This window comes from Lycorma delicatula, chromosome 3, assembly GCF_047948215.1.
Source record: "Lycorma delicatula isolate Av1 chromosome 3, ASM4794821v1, whole genome shotgun sequence".
In the NCBI taxonomy this organism is placed as follows: Eukaryota; Metazoa; Arthropoda; class Insecta; order Hemiptera; family Fulgoridae; genus Lycorma; species Lycorma delicatula.
Window position 1 is genome coordinate 110,048,711 of NC_134457.1, and position 15,771 is coordinate 110,064,481.

The following is a 15,771-nucleotide window of genomic DNA, read 5'->3' on the forward strand; positions in this document are numbered from 1 at the left end:
TATTCGTAGATATTAAATTACTCCTATTTTGTATAGACATGCCTAACCGGACATCAATAACTGACGGAGTTTATTTTAATGTAAAATTAGGATAAATTTGAGTACAAAGTCGCTTAGTAAAAATTTATGATTTTTTTCTTAAGGTTCCTCTTTATGTGAACCTTCATTTAATAATTTTAACAATAATTTAAAAAAACACAAAACATCCTGTTTTGCTTTTCTATGCGATAATATATGACAAAAATACGCTGCGTAATAAAGTATTTCGAGAGACATATACGTATATTACGTTACAAGTAGGAACAATATTTCCTACCACATCTCTTGAAAAAGAGTTGTATGAATATTACATATCAGAAATGATATCAACCACGTCCTTCAAACGTATACTTGATACACATACCACTTTAATACTTTCCTAACTTCTATTATAAGCGGAGTAAAAGGGTAAAAATAATCAAATGTGGTTTAAAAATTAATTCGTGTTTCCATTTTCATTAAAAAAAAAACACAGCTTTCATAATTGATATTTTGATGTGTGCCTTGACTATGAACATTGTAAACATTAATTTCTTAAATTTTCTGTTAATTTTTTCGTTTTTTTTGTTTAATAGAACTGCTTGATAAGATAATTTGATGTCGGTTTAAAAATTTAAAAAAAATAATAAATACATAAAAAAATATTTTTATTAGAAATTTTTCAAAAACTTCTAATTTAATACTGTAGTTATAATATTTAACTTAATAGCACAAGATCCGGCAGCATATTTCTTCAGGTATTTGTCTTTTTTTTTTTTTTAATTAAATTCGATTTAAATGAATGATTAATAATGATTTAATGCATTACTGCCAGGTTGCCTAGTAAAAATTAGCCGCAATTACCTTTAATTAAATATATTGTAATTAATTTATTTTAACGCGTTGCAACAATATTTTTTTTAAGTGAATTAAAAGGCGTTTGAAAGAAAAAGGTAGGTTGCCAGCTCTGTCAGCCGCAACCTCCATGTTGTCAGGTGTAAACAGGTATGTTATTGTTAATCATTTATGCGTGTTTTTTAAAAATATTAAATACTAAATTGAAGTTAAAAATGGCCGCAAATAGTGGCTGCCATTATTTTAACTAATTACTTTCAGACTAGATGAGTGTGAACGAGAGAGATGGAATGCGCGCGCTGCTTCATGTTGAAAACAAGTACACAGCGCGATTATCGTGTACAGAAGAAATTAAACTTCAATTTTTTTGAAAAACACGATAAGCATAAATAATTAACAATAACGTACATGTTTACACCTGGCTACTTGCGGCTGAATGATAGCTGGCAACCATTTTTTTTTTTTACATTCTTCACATCATTTTCTTTCAAATTACGGTTAATTTACTTAAAAAAATATAGTTGCAATTCGTTAAAATAAATTACCGTAATTACAATAAATTTAATTAAAGGTAATTTCGGCTAATTTTTTCTAGACAACGGCAACAGCATATTAAATATTCGTTAATCATTAATTTAAATCGAGTTTCATTATAAAACCTGCAGAAATCAGCTGCCAAATCTTAGACTATACATTTTTTTTCAGTTAAATGAAAAGATTTACCTAAACTGTTTTCTTTTTTTTCTTTTTTTTTAATGTAAAATGTATATCTTTTAGATATAAATGTAATGTGGATGATTTTTAATATTTTATGAGTTATGACTAAAAGATTATAAATTCTTCTTAATTATTCATTATTCTTTTTGTTTTCTTACTTCATAAGAAATATTTATGGTTCCCTAAAGAGAATTATAACATTATTTGAAGAAAAAAAAAAATTAAAGTAATTATTTTTCTAATCGATTTCTTAACTCTTTAAATAGTACAGTTTATTAGGGAAACTGCCAAATTTAATGATGAGAATATTTTAGCAACCGCTGTCTATTGAATAGTTTTGAAGGAGAAATGATGCGCATTAGGTTATTAACAGAAAGAGGGGGATTGGTGAAGGGATATTACAGCGAAGATAGAAGCTTAATATTGGCTTCTAATATGCTGAATAGTGTTCCTGTGTCAGTGGTTAATCTTGTAGAGTGGAAGGAGGTCCTGAACTCGTCTAGAGTGGGGGAAAACAAGTTGTTGTCCATATTTTCGATATATCGTGGTCCGGTCATGACGGTCGGAAGGATGAATTGCAAAATGCTTGTCGTAGTTGTCTCGAGAATTCTTTCCTTCTATTTTCCCTTTTCCCCTCCTTTTTTCAGACTCTTCTTCAGACGATGAAACATTCAGACCGAGGTCGCAGTTTTATTACACCACACTATTGGACATTTTTGTATGTAATATGTTTAAACAACAGCGTCACATCGTGGGTGTGCCGAGTCGCGGTGAAAATGGAATTATTTTCGGCGCCGATGCTCGCGCATGACAGTGAATTCCATAGTCACTGCCTTCATTAAGTTTTCCTTTTATTTATTTGTTACAACAATCACACATTGCACGCGTATTCCCTTATTTTATCCAACCATTTTACTCAAACAACCTGTTTTATTTATCTAACACAATCGAGAGTAAAATATTAAATTATCATATTTTCGTTAATTTTATTTTGTTTCATTTCATGCTGAAGTATTTTTTTAATTATAAATTAAAAAACATAATCTACAAAAAAATATAGTCAGTGTACTAATTTATTTTGTTACTTTACCGAAAATACGAGTATTACATAATATTTCATTAAAAAAAATGTTTGTATCATCATTTACATCACAGTCCCGCGCTGATCATCTCAAATTTTCCCGAGTTTTATTTACTAAATAAAAATATTTATCCTTAATAAAAAGTGAAAACGGATAACAGCCCTTTTATTAAACTTGAGAATCCCAACTAAATTTTGTCCGGTACAGTCTCAACAACAAACTTATTTATTTTGAAATCTGAGTATTGAGTGGCTGTAAACTTTATATTCTGAAGGGTTTTATTTATATTTTTCCTAATTCTTTTTGTTTTGTTTTAAAACTTCCTCTTTAATAAATACGCTGAAGGTAAAACAGTTACTATGTCAGAAGTCAAGAGACTACTCAAGAGGTGGTGATCAGGAAAAATTAAGAACTACGACTTTTTGGATTCGGATTGTAAATGTTAGAAGTTTGAATAACATGTATAGGATTACAGCGAGGAGAAGGAAAACAAAAAAAATCATCAATGATCTTAAAAATAAACATATCTTTAAAGCCAATAAGAATAATTATGTTGAGGTTTTAGGAATTTTTGGTTAAAAAAAAGGATCATCACTTATTGGCGATGAGAGTGAATGTTTAATTTAATAACCTTCTTCCTGTTTTAATCGATTAGCAATTTTAATAATTTTTTGGGTTCAGAATAGAAATGCAGGTTAATTGTTTCTCACCCCATCGTATAGAAAGAAATTATATTGCTCATCAGAAATACATAAAACAATCGAATTTAACCAGTTTAAAATATATTTTTCCAACGTACCGTTTAAAAAATGGTTATTAAAAGAATAGAGGACATTTCAACAACCGGAATCTCTTTTCATTAAAAATAGTAATAATATGAAAGATGTAGTTAGGTTAGATCCCCGGAATCTTTATATCATTTTGCGTAACTACAATATATCCTAGTATTTCAATGTAGAAAACAAACGACATTTTGTGGGACTATTGATCGCCAAGTCTAATGGCTCATCTAACTTAGTGAAATATATGTGGTTGATAAATAAAACCTTTTTCAACTAAAAATCTACTGTTATTGATAAACTGATTGAACAGCAATATTTAACTTCCTGTTTCGATTTATAGTTAATTATTTCATTTTTTAATTAAGTACCTACAAATGAAATCTAAGAATGATATTCAATATTTATTTTGTATTACAGTAGTATGTATAGTAAGAAAAACGAACTTATAATTACTGAATTATGTTTAAAATACAAAACATACAATTGCTTGCTATTTCAGGATTTAACTTTAAAACTAGAACTAAAAGCGTTCTTAACAATACTAGAATGCGCACTAACGAACCTAAATAAAAGTAAAGTTTGAAATAATAAAAAAAAGAAATGCAACTAAAATATAACTAGTAACAAAAATCTAAATCCTACTACAAATAATTTAATATTGATAAAACTATTTAAGAAAAAAATAATAATTTAAAAATAATAATTAAAAACAAAAAAATGAGCTTACCACCAATTTTAAAATATCTCCTCCAAAGTCAACTTCTAAAATTAAATAATTTGTCAGATATAGAAGAAAATACTATCATCGGATTTTAAGTGGTTTCTTTAAAATTGAAACTTCACCATAACAATAAATTATGGAAGTAAATTAAAGTAAAATTAGTTTACAAACGCATTATAGTTTCTAAACTTAGTTGTTAATTAGTAATAGTGTAGCATAAGATAACTCATGCCGACAGTCTAAATCAAAACAGTATTCTTCGACTGCATAGCTCCTCGGTAGTATACTATAGTAATACAAATAAAAGTAAAAAAAAAAAAAAAAAAAAAAAACAATAAAAAACAGTATTTAATTCGATTAATATTACAAATATTACTTAAATTTAAAATTGTTATGCAGAAAATAGAACAAAAAGAAAGGGAAAATTCCAAATGAATTATAAATATGTATCTCTCTTAAAGATAATGTCTAATACTAAAAGCTATAGTAATACGTTATAACATCAGATACCAAATAAAAGTGTTAAATTTAAAAATCTTAAGTTTAAGTATTTAGTACACTTAACAATAAAGATATAGTTAGAATTTAAAACTTAATATTTAATAGTGTCTGGTAAAAATAGTACATTTTTTGTTTAGACTCTTAAGTAGTTTGAAAGCCATATTTTATTCCTTTGAAAAATCTTTTACTCTTTGTATTCCATCAGACCCTCTAGTAATTTATTGAAAATTTTGGATGTAAGGAAGGTATCATAGGTTAAATATGGTGTAGGTACAAAACGACCTACCGGGTTGATCTAGTGGTGAACTCGTCATCGTAAATCAGCTGATTTTGAAGTCGAGAGTTTTAAGTTTTAAATCCAAGTAAAGGCAGTAACTTTTATGCGGATTTGAGTACTAGATCGTGGATACAGGTGTTCTTTGATGGTTGGGTTTCAATTAACCACACATCTCAGGAATGATCGACCTGAAACTGTACAAGACTACACTTCATTTACATTCATTCATACATATCATTCGCATTCATCCTATGAAGTAATACCTTACCATGGTTCCGTACAGACAAAAGAGAAAGAGATAGGTACAAAACGAACGTTAAAATTTAGTATATTTTACATCATTTCTGCTAATATTTAAAACGATTTTAAGACTTCTTATGTATCGAATATTTACGATATGTAGGTATATATCATAAGGATAAAATATTAAGGCTTCGTATCTCTCTGTCTTGTGTGTTCTGTAATTACATTTTTCATGAAAATTTTTACAAGTTTTTTATATTTTTTTTAAATTCCGGTTGAATTTAGGTTTATAACTAAGTTCTCTCCACCCCTTCGATACTGTAACTAATTCTACTTTGCACTAAAAAAAATACAATGTCATCAACTTAATACGATATATTTTTGCAGATAAAATAAAATATTCTTAACATTTCATTTAATTTTAGACTTAAATTGTTATTGTTAATTTTTAATTTAAAGCAATATCCATCTGTATTCATAAGTACTAAACTATTTTAAATTTTTTATAATATTAGCCGAGTAAAATTTGTTTCAACCTGGAAGGAAAAAATCATGTATTTAATTTTTTACGAAGATGGAATCAGTTTATATACAATAAGTTACCATTTAATAGCTATTCTTCTTCATAACTTCTTCTATATTATGTAAAGATGATTTTACATAGATCAAATCATTTGGAAAGGATAACTTTTCCATGCAAAACACTAATGGAAGGATTATTCATATATACTAAAAAAACTCCTGGACGAGGTTTAAAAACGTACTGGAGGAGGATTTGCTCCTAAACAAAACCTTATGGCACTCCATATTTATTCTGTCCATTCTGCTTATGTACCCATTATTTTAATTAATTTATAATATTTACCATTAATATTTCAATCATATGAATGGTTTCTCTGCTATTTTTCATACTCCTCACGGTATTACACATTTTTAAAAAACTAAACAAAATTAATAAAAATTTACTTATAAAACAGAATGTAAACAAGAGTTAAATTGTTAGATTTAAAATGAATTTGAAATATAATAAAATCACGTTTGTTATTTAAATCAATAATATATCACTGATAAATAAATAATCAATGATTTTTTTGCCATCAAATGAAAATAAGTTGTGGCAAATTTTAATGCGATAGTTTACAGAGCAGCCCATGTTCCACTCAGCTCAACAAATTTGACACAGAGAAATTGATATTATAAAAGATTTTTGAAATCTTAAAAAAGAATCAAAAAAATTTAGTAAATACAACAAAATTTCTTATTTTAAAATAACATATAAGCAAGATGAGAGTAAGCATTGACAGAAACTGCGTTGCTGGAACCACAAAGTAAAATATCTATTTAAAAAATTATAAGTTTAACGTTTTTATCACTGTTCTTAGGAAATTGGCTTATGTCTAGGTTAATATTAAAAATAATACTAATCCCATGAAAAGAGGAGATACTCGTAAATGATTGTAAAAAAATAATTGTAATTTTAAATAAATATAGAGAATTAAAAGAAAAATAGATGGAACTAGCATAAAAGGGAATTTGGTAAGCTTTAAATATAAAGAAGAGAATAATCGTGTAATTAATCTGGAAGCTGATCAAAATATTAATTTATTAAATACGAAAGTAACAGTACTTATTTCCTGGTAATAACCGGGAAATGTTAATTTGTCAATAACGATACAAAAGCTTCAATGGTAAAAACAGCGATGGTAGATAATTATCCTTTTCAAATTATTTTGCATTTTAAAAAATTTTTTTTGAGAATTTTCTATCACAAATACATTAAACGATTATAGTCACCCTTAAATTACGTTTATGGGAGAGGATTTCTATTAATTGGATTTAAGCAATCTTTTTCAAGAAAATAATGTATCTTATCCAATCCTGTGTATGGGGCGAAGATTCGGTCGTACTAGGCAATCAGAGTTGGAGGTTTCAGTGGTTTAGAGGATTTTAAGGTAATTTTACGCTTTCGGTTGAAATTACCTAAAACGACAATTCAGTATTTCTTATTATATTTTCTATAATCACTGAAAGGAATGTTCATTTTATAGTATTTGCAATTTAGTATTATTTGTTAATTAATATCATTATTATTATTTAGATATATATTTTTTAAAATTTAATACACTTCCTCCTCACTATCTACTGAAAATAATTGTTTTAAAGTTTAAATAGCCATTTCATTTTTAGATTTTATAAAAAAATTTTTGTAAATCTTTTTTGAGAGTATTATAATTTCTCAATTTATTTTAACACTTGCTTAGCGTAGCTCTTTCTTTATATGTTTTTAAATGGTAAAAAAAGAAGGTTAGAAAATGATTAAATAATTACAAATTTCAGGACTAAATTAACATTTACCATATACAGACATTGATTCTCCCAACTTTAGTAATAGTAATGAAGATTAATTTGAAAAAAAATTGTAGCAGAGTGATGGATAGTTACAGATTAATGGTTGTAGTATATTAAAACAAACAGCTGAACGTTGAAAGTATAAAATACAAAAGTTAATGAAAATTTTCAAAAATTAAAAGAAAATTGGATCGATTTATGAGAAAGAAAATTACTAATAAGTGCAAAATACTAAAGGAAGAGGAGGAATGTATTGTGATAATGTTAATACTGTGATAATGTATTATTATTATTTTTGTGTTACTATTGTTGGAAAATGTTGGTTGGATCAAGTAGAAAAAACTTTAGGAAATCATGATTTGTTACTATCAGATGACTGAATCAAAATCCTTTGGTATATAAAGAAAAAGATATGATAAAGACAGGAACAGAAAAACTGACTATATAAAATAGAAAAATAAGCTGGTTGTGATACTAGTGGAAAATGATAAACATTTCATAGGAGAATAGGAGAATCTATACTTTGATCTAAGTATAATAAATCTCTGAAAGGCATAAACAGGAATAAAGCACTACTGATGACGACAATAAAAATTATTGTGGTGCTGTTTGAAAGAAATAGGGCTTAATAAGCTGTACAAATTAGTTTATGAAATTTATGAGACTGAAAACATAACTTCAATTTTTTTTAAATAGTATATTTATTACCGTACTAAAGAAGCTGGAGCGGATTGGGTGAAATATTACCTATTGGGTAAAATGTCATTCTGAGGATTTTATGGCTTACAAATTAATTTAAAACGCAAGTCTAAGAAAACATCCCATTGGGTTTTGTCTAGTGGTGAATTTGTTGCAAATCAGCTGATTTCGAAGTCGAGAGTTCTAAGGTTCAAATCGTAGTAAAGGCAGTTATTTTTTTATGGATTTGAATACTAGATCTTGAATATTGATGGTGGTTGGGTTTCAATTAACCACATATCTTAGCAATAGTCGACTTGAGACTGTACAAGACTACACTTATTTACATTCATACATACCATCCTCATTCATCCTCTGAAGTAATACCCTCCGGAAGCAAAACAAAAAAAAAGAGAGAGAGTTCTTAACTTTTTGATAATGTGGAATGAAATAAAATTTAATTTAATTTGTAAATGTAGAACGGATTGAAGTTAGAAATTAAGGAAAGGAGAATTACTTTTGTCAACGAAAGTCAAATAGCAGTGATAGACGAGCTCTGATTCAGAAATGAGTGAAATAAAGACACATCCTTACAACGGGAACTAACTATAATATTCTTGTATTTTTACAAATTTTACGTACAAGGAGTAATACAGGAATTGAAAGAAAACTTTAAGAGCGGAATAATTAATTATTCAAGAACAAAAAAAAGTTAAGTTACCCTGTAATTAAATTTTTCTAATAGGAACTAAAGATGAGTTTAAAAAACCGAAAGTGTTTTATAGTGTGAGTAAAGTTTACTTTGAATTTAAAATAAGGCAAAAGAAATGAAATGTAAGAGATAGGAGGATAATGTGTAACTAATATAGGTGAATAAAATGTATCAAGAGTACTAAAAAATTTTCTTATTTTTTGAGTAAAATTACAAAGGATGAACGAAGTAATACATATTTTTTAAAAATGGCACAAGCAAGGGTGTTTCGAAGGAGAATTTACTACTATCAAGTATAGAACTAAGAATCGTAAGAACTAAGAAAGAAAGAAATATATGCGTGGAATGTAACACTTTATGTTAGTGAAATATGGACAATAAGAAGACCAGAAACGGACAGAATAAAGAATATTGGAATTTAGTTTTGGATTTGAAATGTAAAAATCTTAAGAGGAGAAAAATATTTGGTAAGATTTTGTAAAGAAATGAGCTTGTTTAGGTTTATGAACATGTAAAAAATATCTGATATGGATCCCACATGACCTCCTTCTACGCCTATTAAATTACATTTACACATTTTTTTTTTTAATGAAAAGTACATAAAATTTTATTTTCATTAATAACTTCTAATTTTTTTTATTGTTATTATTGAGTTATTATTTATCGTAACTTTTTTTTATAATCAGAGGTTAATAATTATAAAGAAATTAATGAATTTAAATTTTAAAAAAGTTAAAAAACCAATGGAGATGATGTCTGATTCGAACCAACGTGCCTTCATCCTTCCCCTTTTAAGATACAAATATTTCATTAATTAAAATTTTATTTGGCTATAACTCCGGAACCAATGAACATATCATAAGTACCACTTATGATATTCTGAAAATCTCTCAATGAGGGCTTATTGCTGTACTTAAGAAAAAGTCTAAAATTCAAATATTTTGGGATTTTGGACTTTTTTCGACACTTTTGGTTCATTTGATTGCAATCAAAAGGGGAGGTGTACAACTAGATGTTATAACAGTACTAAATCCAAAATTTGAACATCCTATGACTAATCGTTTTTGAGTTATGCAAGATAAATTCGTGCACACGTACGTACATAGAGAAGTTATGCTGAAACTAGTCAAAATGGATTAGTGATGGTGAAAATGGATATTTCTTTTGAAATCTGAAAACCGAATTTTTTGCGTCACCATACTTTCTTTACTTTGTACAAGGAAGTAATTATAGTGGAAGACAATAATTAGAATATGCAAAACTGATAATTTAGGCTGTAGAACCTAATAAATAAGTTAAGGGTAAATGACTAACATAAAACAGAAATAATCGTAGCAAACATCTCAATTGAATGATGACTAAAAAATAATAAAGGTCTGATTATTTTGTGTCACGTTTGGAAATTCAGATGAAAATACATGAAAGAAAGAAGAGAAAAAAACATTTGTCATCTTGTTTTGGGTAATTTTTTATGCAAAACATTTTGTTACATTTTCAAAACCTGTTTTCCTGATCTTTTTTGTTAACCTCATCCAGCAAAATTTTATTTAATTTAAAAAAATATATATTATTATATTTAAAAAAAAAAAATATATATTTTTCGTATTGTAAGAGGAACCCTTCTACAATTGGTTCAATTCGTCGAAACCTCATTTCTATCGTATTCTTAGGACTTATGTAACAATTTTTTTTTTTTTTTTTTGTGAGAATCATAGAATATATTAATTTTAAATTAATTTATTAATTTTTTTTGGAAAAAAAGTCCATTGCAGAATACTTGTCTTCCAAATACTAAAAAAAATGTTTAAAAGATATTTTTGTTCACATTAGAATAAAACATACGATTTTTAAATGTATCTTATTAAGTTTGAATTATTAGGAATTAGTAGGAATTATTTGAAAAATATTACGATTATTTGACTAATGTTGGTGTAGAAATAATATTAATTTAAATTGTAATAACAGCTACTTCATTAAATAATGTTTATATTTAGGTATTTTTATGTTACACAGCTGCACAGTCCCTGGTTATTACAGCCTATTAACTGTAATTTTGTGAGTAGTACGGAAATGTATGAATTTACTTCCATATATAGTGGTTTATTTTTGTCTGATATAAATTATAATAATAAGTATATATAATTATAATAAATAATGTTATTACGCTTTTTTTTATAAATATAATCTCTCTCTCTCTCACTCTCTCTCTGTACATATAAATGTGTACAGGCCGCACAGTACCCACATTCTGCGAGAGATTATACGTATCTATTTTAGCACTTAATATTAAATTATATGGTTCTGTATTTACATTGCTATTCATGGAATGTGCAATTTTATTACTTTAATATAACTTTAGACATTTCATTATCCGTTAATAGTGGACATAAACATTTTTTTACAATAAAATACTGAAGCTGTCATTTCAGTTTGAGAAAATTATTTATGTGTGTGTAAGTAGAGTATAAAAGTACGTGTTTTATTTTGCTTTTATTGCTTTTATAAATAATAGTCGAACCCGTAGGGTATATGATAACTGCGGTATTTTTTTTTAAATATGTGGCTAAGAATGTCACTGGCAACACGCCCACCGACCGAGGTTCATGTAATAAGGCAGTCATTTCGCATGCCGTTATCCTCATCGACTACTCGTTCCATTTCACGACCAAAGAAGTAAAGTTTTAGCCTGTCACAACAGTGAGAGAACAATTCGCGTGTGTGCTGAGAGCCCAACCAGCCGAAAAATTACTTTCCCTTTCTTCTTGTTCTTAATAGAGCATGCGCAATTCTTAGTAGTCATGTCGGGCTCGGTGTCTTCCAATACTTAAAATTTCATTTTCCGCGATAGCCAACCGGCTCTTAAGGCTCTTAAATTAGCTTCATTTTAAGTATAGACACATCTGCAGTTTTCTTCCCGTTCTTGAAAAAGAAACATTTCTTCAATTGAATCGGCGTACTTTATTTTAAGTTTGCTATTATGCTTGATCCTTCAAAGTGTATCTTTTATTTATTCCTTACTCAAAAACATAAGCCGATTCGTTTTACGTAATATAATATTAATATACTTAATTGAAGTAATTGATATCGGAAAAAAGATAAAAGAAAAAAAAATTGATTTTTTAATGTAATTACATACAGACTAATACTTATTTAATTTATAATTAACGTACAACTACAACGTAAATTTATTTTAATGCATCTTCTTCAAAATAAATATTTACACTTATATTTAAAGTAGGCTAGGATGAGCTTATGAAATGATTTTTAAATCTATGTAGCTTTTGTAATTCTTACTGGTTAATAATGAATAAACTCTTTCAATTTTTTTATGATTGATCAAAATGATCAGAGGATGATACTGGGATCTAAAGTTACAAATTTAAAAAAAAACAACAAATAGCCAGTTAAAATCATTTTTATAAATATCGCTTTCAAATGTATTTTAATAAAAATTATATTTAATTGCATTTCTTTTATTTCGAATAATGTGCATCAGATTTTTTTAGGTAACCCTTTTTTGGGTGGGTGTAATGGAGGGAAAAATTAAGAACTTTCATTAGTTGATAAACAAAAACTGTATTATTGCATTAATTAAGTGGAATCGTAGAATAAATTTGGATTTATATGAGTTATTTCTACAAAATAGATATAGTTTTGGAGTAGTATATTTTTTATAATACTATAAAATGTTACCTTTTTTATTCCTACAAAGCTAAAGTAATCACGGGAATAAGTTTGATATTTATTGATTACAGTATTGTATTTTGTTAAATAATAACCTAGTTAATATTTAACTTTACGGCTGTATTACTACCAACATAATTTATTTGAGATATTCATTATAAACTCAATATTAGTACCCTTAATATTACAATAGAAGTTTTCTAGAATATTTAATTGTAGTTTTATAATTCAAAATAACGTAAAACTTTGCAATTACCCTATTATGCGAGTTAAAAACATTCCATAAAATTACTTCAACATAAGACTTTTTACCTTTTTCTTCTTTCTTTTTCCTGTTTAGCCTCCGGTAACTACCGTTCACATAATACTTCAGAGGATGAATGAGGATGATATGTATGAGTGTAAATCAATTGTGTAGTCTTGCATAGGTTCAGTTCGACTATTCCTGAGATGTGTCGTTGGGTTTCAAGAAACGAAAAATAATAATAATAATAATAATAATAAACGCCTAGAAAAAATCCATTCCCACGGCCGTGCAATTAAATCTACGCACACGTCCGACCGGCAACGACTTGATACTTCATTACTTTCATATTTCGGTCAACGGGGCAATAATATTGCTGTACGCGATTGGCATTTCTCCCAACTGTTTGAACTGGTCGCGGTTGTGCTTCTCGGCTTTCCTACTGCAACAGGGGCAGAAGATATGACCGTAATACACCGACGTTAGGCGGAGTGTGGACGGAGTGCTTTTCCCTCTTTCCAAGAGTTAAAACCGGGTTGGGGGTGAGTTGATTTGAGCTTGCTCTTGCGCCACTCGAAGTGTCAGTCACTTCGGCCCTTGGCAGGGATTGTCCCACGGGTAAGGTTATCGGAACACTTACTGCTACGTGCAAGCCCTGGAATGTCGTATAATGGGTCAGGAAGTACCTTACTCCCCGGCCTGGGTTAAATTTCTGTAGGAGGCTGACTGGGAAAACCCAGGTATGATCAGTGATCCGGGGCATGCCTAACCGTCTCTCCTCACCACCTTGTGACATCTTGACTGGTGAAACTTCATGTATGAATATTTGTACTTCAGTATATTATGCGTCAGTATATTATGTAGAGGGTCTACATAAAAACCCTCGTCCTGGTTAAATTTTGTCTTCGTAAGCAAAGTGAAGGAAGAGTGTCGAGTTTACTGTTACAGTAAAGACGGATCGAATATTTCTTTAGAAATGGACTTTACATTTCTTTACAATGTGTTTGTAATTGGTAACGGTACACTCTTGTCATCTTTTGTTGTAATAATTTGATTTGTTTGACAAGACTAGTCTTTTAACTAGGTTGACAAATGTTATATTAATGTGAAATATATTTTTTTTATTTTTTAATTGAGACTAAGGCTAATGGCCGTAGCAGTCGATGCCCATAATCTCAAAAAATAATAATCATAACATTAATTTTTTATTACTATATTAAGTGATAAAAATTATTTTTTTTTGGTAATTTATCTTTTTGTATTTTTAATAAAATTTTATAATCTTTCTTTATCATTTTCAATACTACTTTCGAGATGAAAATATTTTAGTAATAAGTTAATATTAGTTTAATAATAACAATAATATACTAAATTTGATTATTTTTATAACAGAACGATTGTATGAAAATACACTTAGATATATTTGCTAACAATAAATAATGATGAATAATGAAATGAATTTGCATGTTTTCTGTATTGCTGTTAAGTATACCTGTGAATGTACCTGTGATGTAGAATACAAAAGATCGCTGTGATGTATTGCACTAAAATATCATAAAATCTACACAATAATATTACTTAATAAATTGATATTTCTCAGTGTTAGGTGACTGCATCACTGTTGTTTCCTAATCCTATTATTATTCATTATCATCAATTTATTTAATATAAATGCTTGCATTTCTTAGTTTCGTTGTTAATAATTAAGCTTCATTAATTACTTTTTTATTTTATATACATAGATATCGGTTTCAGCTCTAAAAACTCATTTCTTCTGCTCACTGAACATGAGAGCAATTTATTTTTACTTTATATTTCTGTTCTCTTTGAATATATTTCAGGAAATAGAGCAATAATTAGTAGCATATTATGTATCTTTATTTTACAAACTACGTTAGTTATAGATAACGTATATTGTCTTACAGCAACACAACACTTCGATTATAAAAACTAGATGGGATAAAATAATGCGGTATTATTTTAAATATGGTACAGTAGGAGAATTTTGAAATTTTATCGTTTTTATATCGAGATTCATTTCATCATCCTCCATCACATGTATTTAAGTAATTTTTAGTTTGTCCTTACAAAAAGGGAAGTAAAATATTCAGGATATAATACATATTTTTTATTAAAGAATGTATGAAAAAACGTAATACATGACACTATATTCCTTGTAACTCAAGGAAAATACATTTATCTGTTACATAATAGCATCAAAAGAAGTACGTTAAACTTGGATTTTATTTGACCAAACATTTCTTTGAGTATAAGAAATACCATTTTTATCAATAGAGTGATTATCCGTTTAAAAATATACCTTCAAAACATTTTTATTTACTTAAAAAATAAAAAACAAACAGATTATAATACCAAACCATGATTACATATGGGAAATTCTATTTCTTTTTTTTATTATTATTATTATTATTATTATTATTATTATTCCCTCTTTTGTTTTTATATTTTAGATAAAAAAAATGGTTGGGTGTAATTTGAACTTTAAATGATTTTAAGAAACGGCACATATGATTTTACTGAAATTTTCATATTAAATTCTATAAAATGAGTCATATTTAGTAACTTACTAGTTTCGTTTGTTTATTATAGATTTCTTAATTATTCTATTCTACCGATTGGTTATATTCACTTACGAATAGCACAGTATAAATATATTAGATTTATAAGAGAATAACAATTTCTTAGCTTTTTTCTATAAATAAATAGGTTTTGCTTATTTTGAAAGAAGATTTTAATGAGTTGAATTTTAGAATAGATATTTTAATTCTATTGTTTATTTTCAAGACTTATCCTCGTATTAGAATATATACGTTTTATAAGATGGTAGAAAACTACCCACCTTTTTCCAATTCAAATCCACCTTAGGCTAAACAGTTTTCTATAAGTC